General features: G+C 36.6%; 1 protein-coding gene across 5 annotated transcripts in view; it reads right to left on the bottom strand.

Moving 5' to 3' along the window:
- Positions 1-12544, bottom strand: part of TENM1 (teneurin transmembrane protein 1) — a 3105198-nt gene that overhangs the window by 2846641 nt on the left and 246013 nt on the right. The window lies entirely within an intron of this gene.

Below are 12544 nucleotides of genomic sequence, written 5' to 3'. Positions count from 1 at the left end.
GCATAGCCTGGCCTCTGGGAAAGTCTCTGCCAAGTAGGAAGAGTCATTAGCAAGGAGGAGAATCGGGGTCACAGTGGGGAGGTAGGGCAATGATTCTAACTTATTTGCTTTTGCTATCATGAAAATGGTCATGCTGGGATTGTTGGACATGCCCTCAGTAATTGGGCTATGCTTTATAGGTACCTTCTCTTCCTTCAAAAGGAACTGGCAGTAGAGTACAGAAGAGAGAACACTGAACCCAAAGTCAAAGGACCTTCATTGAATCCTTGATCTGGTATTGCCTAAGCATGTGCTTTTGTACAAATCTTTGCCCATTTTTCAGGACCTCAGTTTCTTCCCCTAGAAAGTGTGTGTGTGTGTGTGTGTGTGTGTGTGTGTGTGTGTGTGTGTGTGTGTGTGTGTAACAGGTTTAGAACATTTCCAAGGTCTTTTTAAAATTCATTTTTATAATTATAACATTTTTGACAGTACATATACATAAGTAATTCTTTTTACAACATTATCCCTTGAACTCCCTTCTGTTCCGAATTTTCCCCCTCTTTTCCTCCCCCCCTTCCCCTAGATGGCAGGCATTCCCACACATATTAAATATCTTATAGTATATCCTAGGTACAACATATATGTGCAGAACCGAATTTTGTTGTTGTTGTTGCAAAGGAAGAATTGTATTCGGAAGCTAAAAATAATCTGGGAAGAAAAACAAACAAACAAAATGCTCACAGTTTACACTCATTTCCCAGTATTCCTTTTCTGGATGTAGCTGATTCTGTTCCAAGGTCTTTTCTAATTCAAAGTCTATTGTTATCTCCTAGAACTTGACAGTTATATTCTTCCAAGTCACAGTGACAACATCCAAAGTCATGCTACAGTCACGCTGGTCGGTGATAGTGGGCTACCTATTCTGCTGTTCAGACTCAAAAACAGATGCCTGGGCATATAATGAAATATAGGTATCCACAGGGACCTCGAGCATTCATCTGTATTCACTGGGAATCCAGTAGGGTGAGATGACAACATTTCTAAGTTTTATCATGGTGGGTCAGGGGGATGTTGTCTCTGATGCCATTTGCTTCCCAAACCATCTAAGCATTCATTCATTTATCTGGTCAATCAGGGTACTGCCTTTGTAGAAACCCCCACTTCACGCTAAGGACTGGGCTATCAACATATATCACTGACTCCTATTCACCGTTTCTTTTCTCATTATTGGGAATACCTATCCTCCTTTGCAGATGCAATCTATATGCCTGTCCTCTTTTACAAGTAAGAATGAGAGAGTCCAGAGCATCATTTCTCTACTTGTCAATGTATAGATTGGGACAAATTTCTAAAGGGGATCTCTGCCTTGCCTTTCTTCTAGCACTTTCAGGGGTTTTGTGTGTGTGTGTGTGTGTGTGTGTGTGTGTGTGTGTGTGTGTGTGTGTATGAGAGAGATATGCTATTTACTTTCAAACTCTATTCCCTGTTGCCCTATGCATTTCCATATATATCGGTTCTAAATGCTGTGTGTTTGTGTCTTGTCTGACCTATTGAGATTATAAACTCCCAGAGGCCAGATATTGAGCCTGAGTACAATAGAATTTCACTATAATGGAGGGATGATAGTGAATCGATGGGAAAAGGGCTTTTGATACATTAATTGCTAAACCCCCTTAGATGAAGTCCCCAAAAGACCAGTTATATATTTAAATGGAAGAGTGACCTAGCAAGCCATGGTAGACTCTAGTAAAGGACCTTACATACAGATACATTTGTAACCAGACTCTTAATAACTATTTTTAGATGCTGATGATGATATAGGAGGAATATACAAAGACAAGTGGTAAAACAGACAGATTATTTAATTCTTGGATACAGCTGTAAAAATATAATCAACAAAGGATTAAAATACATATAAGAGAGAGAGTGAAGTCATTAAAATGATGGAATGAGAGGATAGAAGAAAGGTTAGCTTCTTATAGATCCCTCCCCTCAAAAAAGGTAAAGAAGAAAATCATCAAAGAGAAGTAGCTAATTAAAAAAAATCTCATATACAAATGATCCAAGTTTTACAAAAGCATACAAAAAGTCATCTTAAAATTATAAAATAAAGTAGAACAATTAAATGAGCCTAAACATCAGGAGCAATAGAAATAGGCAAAGGGACACTGACAGCTATTGAGAAAGTCATGCTGAGATGAATAAATGATTCCTTCAATTAAATTAAACATGGCTGCACAAAAAAATAAAGTCATGTTATATAAATGGAATGGAATATTATTGGGTAGCACAGTAAGAAATATCAAATAGGAGAAACTCAGAGAGATATAGGAAGAATTAGAGGAAATAATGCAGAATAAGTAAACAGAATCCAAAGAACAATAAACTCATTGATTATGGCAAAGTAAATGAGGAGATCAATAAAATGAAGCCAGATTTTGAATGGAAAAACCGGTGAATAACCTAAAGAACAGATAATGAAATACCTCTTCCCTTGAAACAGAAAGGTGTGACTATTGGGATAGAACATCCTATATATTGTCAGATACAGTCACCTCACCAGCTGTTTTTATTTAAGGGTGTTTCTTTATCACAAGGGATGGTTCATTTTGTAGGAGGACTGAAATGACCAAGATATAAAAACAAAGGACATCAATAAACTATCTTTAAAAATAAATTAAACACAATCAAGACTGAAGAAAATTATGAGGCCAAGCAAAATAAGCCTTCAAAAAAGCATAGAAGAAAATTAGGAAATTAAAAATGGAAAGATTAATAAAAGATGAAAGGAAATCATGAAGAAAATAATCGATATGGAGAACACAATAGAAAGTCTCAAAAATCCATCAAAGCTATAAGGAGTCTATTTGTGACAGTGGAAAATGGTATTTTATATAATACAGAACAGCTGGAAATGCAGGCTCACAAAATCATGGCATTATCCACAAGATGGAAAAACACACAAATCCAAGTAACAAACTGAGAATAGATTAGGATAGAACAATTTCATGACTAATGACATTCCAGACTATTTGGAAAAATGGAAAGTATGTGGAAGCAGTATTTCAGAAAATCTTCTAAGAAAACTTTCCAGAAGGAGAGAAAACTCATTAAATACAGAATTAGTAAGGATCCACATGACCTTGAGAAGGAAAACCCCCAAACTGAACACATCTAGGCTCTTGGCTAAAAATGAAGACGAAATAGTAAAAGCTTTAAGAAGAAGAAAAGAGAGAACTCATTAAAGAACAATTAGGATCACAGCAGACTTTTGGGAGAGGACTTAGAGAAGACTGTAGAAAGCATTTAGAAAATTTGGAAGCACATCAGTCTGGAATTATCTACACAGAAAAACTCGACATACTGTATGAAGAGATGGATATTTGAAAAAAGATTTTACAAGTGATTCTGGAACGAATGTTGCTGAGCTGTTTTCAGTTGCGTCTACTGCTGTGATCGCATTTGGGTTTTCTTGGCAAAGATACTGGTGGTATGCTGTTTTCTTCTCCATTTTATTTTACAAATGAGGAAGTGGAGCAAACTATCTACTGCAAAGGCACTTAGCTGCTCTCAGTAGGTAATAGGGAACCATGGATATTTATGGAATAGAAATGTGTTAAATAAGCTAAAGATAATAACTAAAGAGGTGGGGGAATAAGTACTTATTTAGTACCCAAGCTACATATACACACATGTACATATATCTATGTATGTATATATACATATGTATGTATATACGTGACTTGGCTAGGGTCATAAAGCTAGTGTATGCATCTGGATTTGAACTCAGGACTTTCTGACTCCAGGTCCAGTACTCTATTCACTGTTCTATCAGTTACCTTGATGATGAAACCTAACCCTAACAACTAAGACAGGGGAAAGGAAACATCTTTTTACTTGGAAGTTCTTACAGGAGAAAAATCTGAGAAATTGATAAAAACAAGAAAAGACAAATTCTTAATAAAGAGATACTCTGAAGTAAGGAATATCAAAAAAAAAAAAAAAACCCAGACTGAACAAAATAATTTAGTAATAACTAAAAAATAAAGTCCCAGAAGACAGCCAAAGGAACCTCTAGCAATGTTAGAAGGCTAATAAAAAGAAGTGATAGAAGAGATAAGGAATGAAATTAAGACAATAAAAAAGACTCACAAGGACAATGGAGAAATTAAAATCAGAACTGGGAACCTTAACAAAACAAAGGACACCCTGAAAATAACAGAATGGAAAAAGAGAACTTTCTAATCTTTCTTTACCATCATGGGTGCCTAATGGTGCTTGACTGGTGTTTAATAAATGCTTGTTGACTCACTGATTTATTGAAGTCCAGGCAGAATTCAGAAGGATTATGCATGTGCACTAAGAAAGGAAATGAAAGAGTGGGCGTGATTTCCCAAAAAAAGCAAAGAAAAATGGCTTACATCCAAGAATACCTTACCCTGAAAAGTTGGACATAAATTTAAAGGAAACAAAAGAAAATTTTAAACAGAAATGATGACTAAGTATTCTGGTTCAAACTAGGAGAGAACTGGGCAGAGTCTTTGAAATATAAACACAACAAACAAAAGGAACTTAAGGAAGGTAAACAAGTTTGAACAGCTCAAAAAAGCAAAGTGATGATCTACTATTATCATTATGAATTGAGGAGGCCCATTTCACCTAAGGGTCATTGAAAAAAACAAAAAAATATATAAGCATTGGGCTTAGGTGTACAAAAGTCAACAAAACAAAAACACCTTAGGAGGATAGGGGAAAGGGAGGAAAAAACACTCATTTTTCTTAAAGAACACCTTGAAAAGCATAAGAATAAAATAACCTTTGCTTCTTATATTTAAATGTACCTACCCAAAACAAAGAGAGTTATTTTTACAGGGAAAACATTGGAAAGTTTCCCAATAATATGAAGAGTAAAGCAAGGATGTCAGTTTTTATTTAACATAACACTAGAAATGATTGCTGTAGTAATAAAACAAGACAAAGAAAGTGAGAAAATGAACACAGAGAAAGCAGACATGAAATTATTTCCCTCTTCAGATAAAATTGTGGCTTACTCTGTTGGTGCCAGTGATTCAATTGCTCCCCAAATAGTTGCAATAATTAATAACTTCAATAAAGTATCAGAATGTAAAACAAAATCACAAAAATCCTAAGCCTTTCTGCATCTTATAAACAAGACCCTAGAGAACGTAAATGGAAGCAATACTACTTTCACAGAACAATGGATTGTATTAAATATATGCTTAACCACATTTAGGAGACACATAGATATGGCCTCTTCCTGAGTTCAAATCTGGCTTCAGACTCATAATAGCTATGAGACCTGGGGAAGTCATTTCACCCCATTTGCCTCAGTTTCCTCATCTGCAGAATGAGCTAGAGGAGGAAATTGTGAATTTCCCAAGAAAACCCCATATGGGGTCTGAACATGACTGAAACAACTGAACAACTACCACCACCACAATATTAGGGAAACAAATTAGGGAAATTAGGGAAACAAAAAATAAACAATTTTCTTCTTACAGCCGGCCTATGTCAATATATTAAAAAATAACCTTGCTCTGCCAATTACTCTATATATTTAACACTGTAATGATCAATTTTCCAAATTTGATCAGACAATGTAATAAGAACAATGTTTTAGTAATAAAAGGTCAAGAATGTTCAATAAAAGATGAAAAAAATGTAGGAAGGAGAGGAACTTGGCACCTTCAAATCTCAAATTTTACAAAAAAAAAGAAATCATTATCAAATCTCTTTCATGCTAGATAAAAAATAAAAATTACATCAGTAAACCAGATTGTATTAGTAAAATCGAGAAACAAAATGCAGATAGTTCCTTGGTATCTGATGAACATAAGAACAAAAACTTCTGGGAAATCATTTTTTTATTTTCTAACAACTACAAGGAAAGCAGGTTGGTGAAATGCAGATTTAGGTTATAATCTTATGCCTTATATACCATCATAAATTCCAAATGAATAAGTGATCTAAATAAAGAAAAAGCCATTTCATTAATAAATCAGAGAAGAATATAAGGTTATTCTTTCACAATTATGGAAAGAAGGATAATTAGTAGCTAGATGAGCATTAGGAGAAATCATAAATGACAAAATAATTTCCTTTATATAAATTTAAAAGGTTTTTACCTAAATAAAACCAATAAATTAAGAATTAAAAGAAGATAGAGAATGGGAAAAATCTGACAAAAGCCTACTATCCAAAATCTCTATAGGGAAATCACATAGATGTAAATGATTTGGAGTCATTCCCTAATGTATAAGCGGTCAAAAGGCATGAACAGTTTTCAGAAGAAGAAATATAATCAATAACCACATGAGAAAATGTTCAAAATCACTAATATTCAGAGAAATGTAAATTAAAAACAACTTTGAAGTATGCCTTCACAGTCATCAAGATAGCAAAAATGCTACAAAAACTCTCAAATACCAATCACTGAAGGGTTTTCTACTTAACAGCCTTAGCATAGTTGGTGACTTTATTGTGAATTAAGTTGGAAGTTCTGATTAACTCAAGTGATGGGGTTATCCATTTTTATTAGGTTAGTGGGTCCTGACTAGGAATGAATGAGTTACCAAGGAGCATGCATGAAAGCTCTTGAGGACCAGGAAACAAGCTTTCTTATTGATGCAAAGATCAAAGGTATGCAAAGTTGACATTCAAAACAAAGGAGGGGCTTTTTGATTGCTTTTTTTCCCCCTTTTAAATGGGACTAAGAGGAGAGAATCTTCCAGGTTACTAAAGATTGCAGGGCTAGAGTAACCTAATGCCTCTATTCTAAGAGAGAAATATGTTTAGGGTTTTTAGACATAGGTTTCTGGATTCCACTCTACATGAGGTCTTGAGGGAAAATGATATAACTGGAAATGATAAGGATACAGCCTAGACTATTAATAAATTAGAGGTATTGGCTACAGTGTAGAGTTGCATGGTGGTCATAAATGGGCTGCAACATATTACCAAACAGTAATTGACATAGAATATATCATCTGGGAATTGTTTGACCAGAAGAGGAGTGACCATCATGCAAAATGAGGAAAGAATAATAGATGATGAGCCTAAGCACTACCTATTCCCCTAACACATCAAGAGCCTTCCAGTAGGAGTTCTTCACCTTTTTGACCATCTGGTAAAGCCTATGGGATCCCTTTATAGCAGGATCATTTTTTTTAAATTAACAAAATACATAAGGTCACAAAATAAAGTAATTATAATAAAATATAGATATAGCTTTTCAACAAGTTCATGGAGTACAGATTCAGAACTCCTGTCTTACAGAAAGGACTTTAGTGCCCTAGCAAAAATATTTATGGAAGTTTTACAGTAAGACATGAGCAAGAATTACACAGGATGAGAAGATGCAGATGAATTGTGATTGGTACCCCTGGAGAGAGCGTTGGTCACATGGATGATACCACAGAGCCGATAAATAAATGGATATTCATTAATAATGGCAACTCAAAGGAAATAATTCTAATAGTCTATAGTGCCATAGTGCTGGGCTTTCCAGCTGAATTTTCCAGTGATTTTTAGGAAGCAATCAAATTTTTAACCACTGTGTCCTATAAAGTCCCCTATAAATGATTTTTTAAAAAGGCTTTTTTAAACCCCTGTCCAAATAATTGGATTATTTCAGGGGGTGTGGGGAAAGGGGAAGATATAAAGTTGATGGAGTAAGAACTGTATTTTATATCCTCCAATTTTTTTTTAACCAACAAAGCATCTTAGAACCATGACAATGGATTCCCCAAATATAAGTACACAGTTGTAATAGCCTTAGCTGACATGTATTTGAGGTTTATGAAGCATTTCTCACATATCATCTCATGATCCTTATAAGAATCCTATGGCATAAGTAGTTGCATGGCATTGCCAAGTTGGAAGATTTCCAGAGGAGGATGACCAGGAGGGCAAAGAACATCATGATCAATAAATCCACCAACAAGGCTTTATTGATGGTCTTTGAGTCAGGTATCAGGGATTCAAAGATATAAAAGACAACAGACTCCGGGATTAAGGAACTTAATTATACATATATAAGCACATGTAAAATACACACAAAAGGCTCATGGTATATGAAAATTGGTTGAAGGAATGGGGGAGAGGCTAGCTTGAAGAGAAAACTTAGAAAGAACATGGCATTGTCTTCGAGTAGATGAAGGGTTACTGGGGGAAATGGATTCAACTTGCTCTGCTGATTCAGAAGGTGTAGGAAGAATGAGTAGATCTGGGCTTCATGTAAAGAATAACCAACAATGAGAGTGATCTCAAAGAGGTGATTGAGTCCCTCTCACTAGAGGTCTTCAACAGAAGCCTCTCTGACCACTTGCATGTGTTGTAGAGGGGATTCTTTCTTTTTTTAATTTATAACAATCAATGGCATATTATTTTCCCATTACAAGTAACAATGGTTTTCAACATTCATTTTTATAAGATTTTGAGTTCCATTTTTTTGCTCCCTTCTCTCCCCCCTCCCTAAGGCAGCAAGCAAATTGATATCAATTATACATGTACAATCGATTTTTAAGCGTATTTCCATATGAATTGTGTTGGGAAAGAAAAAACAGAACAAAAGGGAAAAACTACAAGGAGATAACAATAATAAAAGGGTGAAAATGGTATACTTCAATCGACATTCATTTTCCATAGTTTTTTCTCTGGTTAAGGATAGCATTTTCCATCCAAGTCTATCGGAATTGTTTTAAATAATTGGATTGCTGAGAAGAGCTAAATCTATCATAGTTGATCATCACACAATCTTGCTGTTACTGTGTATAATGTTTTCCTGGTTCTGCGCATTTCACTCAGCATCAATTCATGTAATTTTTTCCAGGCTTTTCTGAAATCAGCCTGCTCATCATTTCTTTCTTTTTTTTATAATAATTTCTTTCTTTTTTTTAATAATAGCTTTTTATTTTCAAAATACATGCAAAAGTACTTCACCTTTGCAAAACCTTGTGTTCCACATTTTCTCCCTCCTTTCCTCCTTTTCATGAATCAATATTAAAAGCAAAATTTCCAAACTCCAGTTTTCTACCTCTCATTTCTATGCTTTACCATGAGCAAAAATGCACTTACTGCAAGTCTTTGTCCTCAAAATAGCTTCACAGATCAAGAACTGCCAGGGGCTTCAAAGGTTAGCTAGTTAAACCCTCTCATTTTAGTTAAGTGACTTGGCCATGACCACACATCAATCTAGAGCTAGAAGGGCCTTGAGAGGCCATTGGTTTCAATCTTCTCAATTTACAGAGAAGGAAAATTTCACCAGAAAAGTGAAGAACTTCCCCAATGTCACATGGCTAAGAACTTGAAGCCAGGGCCTTCAAGTGAGTCAAGGCTCACGTCCCGAATCTTTTCCCAAAGCTGTTAATGATCCACCCCTCATCAAGTTGCCCTTTATTTATAGGTTCATTTACTTGCTATATGCCCTGAGTAGAATTTGTGTTCCTTGAGAGCAGGGCTTGTGTTATGATTATGCAAGTTTAGATTTGCATGACCTCCTCAGTGTTTAGGACAGTGTCTGGCCTACAGTAGTCACTTTACAAGTCCTTTTTCAAGAAAATCTCCTCAGTTATTAGTTGTTTGAATTACCCTACTTTTACTTTCCTGTCTGCGTACATATGTTGGGATGACTAGTGCATAGAGCATCAGGTTTAAAATGGGGAAGACTCATCTTCATGCGTTAAAATCTGGCTTCAGGCATAGTGTGATCCTGGTAAATGAAGGGGTTGCGGAAGGTGGTCCCTGAAGTCCCTTCTAGATTGATGAACTTTTGATTCACCCCTGGTCTATTCTGTGCCTTTTCCATCAACAAGGGGGGACAAGGGTAGCCAGGACCTTTCTTTTCCCAACATGCACCAGCTTAATCTTTTTGAAGTCCTAGATGGTTTATGGCTATGGCCATGAAGAATGGTGAAGCCTTTCCAGGCAACTTGTACAGTGAGTTAAACTTAAGAGTCAGGGAAAACTGAGTTCAATCTTGTCTGAGACTTTAACTAGCTTCGTGACCCTAAAGAAAGCAAATTACTTCACCTCTGCTTGCCTTAGTTTCCTTCCCTGTAAAATGGGGATAATAAGAGCTCCTACCTCACAGAATTGTTTTGAGAATCAAATGAGATAAAACAAGTAAAGTACTTTGTAAACTTAAAGATGCTATATAAAAATTCTATTATTGTTAGCTATGATTAATAACATTTTGTAACTGTAAAACAAAACCAAAGGAAACCAAAGATTAGCAATAATAGAAAGCTTTTCCCCCCTCTAGCCAGTTCAAAGACCCTATGAAATCTGTTCTAAATAAAGGTCCATGCCTCAGAGGGATATATATCTCTGGGTCATCTGTCACTGTGACCCAGAAGTACGTGCATCTGAGTAAGGCCCAAGTCAACGACACAATGGGAGCTGCTAGAAAAGTAATTCAAGAGATACCAAATTTCGCCAGAGTATATTACGGGGAGAGACAAAGGGAGGGTGTGAGCTCTTCCCACCATCAAAGGGTATGAGAAGAAAGACATGTGTATCTGTCATAAAAATGACTATTAAAATAGACAATGAAGTAGCTGAAAGGAAGGTGCACGAACAGGGTCTGGGTAGTTATCGATGTGACAACCTCAGAAGGGCAATGGAGTGAGTTACCCAATTAAGGAGGCTTGCACAGAGAGCAAGCTGGGCTGGGGAGGCCAGACATTTCAGCAAAGACTCGGAAGCAATTAATAGTGTCAAATTTGGCAAAGAGAATAGATATCGATAAAAAAAAATGCATTCCTGTAATGCCATCCCAACTCTGTGATGTAATTAGAGGCTGCCAGTTCTCATTTTCTCTAGTATAATATCCTGGGTCTCATAACTGACCTTTATTATAGAATTAATTTTTGATAAAAATAGTCATTAAGACCATGAATGCTGTATGATTAATGTACCATATGATTGTATGAACTGTATGATTGCCAGAGTAAATGTATCATGTAATTGCATGAATAAATGTAAAATTATATGATTAAATATAATAGTCTTTGTCCATTGCAACTGAGTTTTATATTGGAGAAAAGAGAAAAGAGTTAGAAGATGTGATTTCTCCATAGGGGTTATCCCCTGCTGCAAGGCAGTACTGCCCCTTTGCCTTCCTCCTCTATTTGGCCCATCTTGACCTCTGGCCTTTGACCCCAAATACCTAACAACGTACTTGCTTCCAAACAGGCAAAAGAAACAAAAGGACCATCCAGGCTCTTCTCTCCTGAGCAAAATGGAAATGCCCGGTCCTGGTCGGGGAGATGTGTTCCTTGTGGGGGCTGCTGCAGAAACCCTCGGAGGAGTCTTAGAACAACAAAGCTGCAGAATCCCTTTTTGTTTAGATAAAGCTAAGCTTTCATGGGCTTAGAGGAAATCTTAGGTCTCTTCTGGTAAGCAAAGGAGTGCAAAGGAAAAGATACTTGATCTGGAATCAGAGGACCTAGATTCAAATCCTAAACTGGGCTCAATCTGGTTCACATGACTTTGGATAAATCAATCCCTCTCTGGCTTGAGTTCTCTCATATGCAGAATGAGAATGCTGGATTAGATGACCTTCTAGCTCTAAATCTTTCATTTAGCAGCTTCACTCTTTAAGACCAAAAAAAAAAATCCTGTTAGGAATGAAAAAGCCTTAAAAAGCTTATTTTCCCAGGCTAATTCGATCTTGCTCTCCCTCCTATATTCTACATTTTAGCCAAAATCTGCTACTCAACATTCCTTCCTACAGGACAATATACTTTGCACTCCCTGTACCATTTGCACAGGCTCTCCTCCGTGCCTATAATGCTTTGCTTCCCCACTTCTTCATCTCAGAATGTCTAGTTCAAGGGTCATCTTCTAGAGATCTTTCCTGATTCCCTCCCCACCTTGCGTCTTGCTAGGTATTTAATTTTGTATATATCTTGTATTAGCTTATTTGTGAGCTTTTTGTACCCCCCTAGGAGAATGTAATGCCCTTGAGAACAGGGAGCATTTCTTCTGCCTTTTGATCCCTAGAGGTCAGCATATTATCTGGCACAAAACAGAATCCATTAATGTATTGGCTTACTGCTTTACTTTAAAGGAAACTCTTAATAAACACTCATTGATTGCTTCATTTTTTTACTTCTTTCCACACTTCCCATGTGTCTTGCACTTTGCTAAGACCTAGGGCTGCCAAAGACAAAATGAAGCTGGCCTCTGATGGCAAGCTGATATTCTTCCAGGGGTTACACTGCATAGGACTGGGGTCTCAAAAGCACTTTAGTCACTGCTGTTTTTATTTTCCTTGTTTTCGTTTTCCTCTCAAGGATCCTATTGTCAGGCCCAGAGCTGTGTACTTGGTTTCTTTTCACCTTTCCCCTAATAATTTCTGTTACAGCTCAACTCGATTTCTCTACTTCTCCTGTCCTCCGAGCCCCCTCCCTTGTCCTCGCCACCAACACACACACACACACACACACACACACACACACACACGACACACACACACACACCTTACTTTCACTTAGTTTTTGCTCTCAAAAGGGCACTGCTGTCAGGGGACAGTTCTTTCAGA

Source organism: Sminthopsis crassicaudata, chromosome X, assembly GCF_048593235.1.
Source record: "Sminthopsis crassicaudata isolate SCR6 chromosome X, ASM4859323v1, whole genome shotgun sequence".
NCBI lineage: Eukaryota > Metazoa > Chordata > Mammalia > Dasyuromorphia > Dasyuridae > Sminthopsis > Sminthopsis crassicaudata.
Note: the sequence above shows the minus strand (reverse complement) of the source record. Positions and strands in the feature narration are given on the sequence as shown.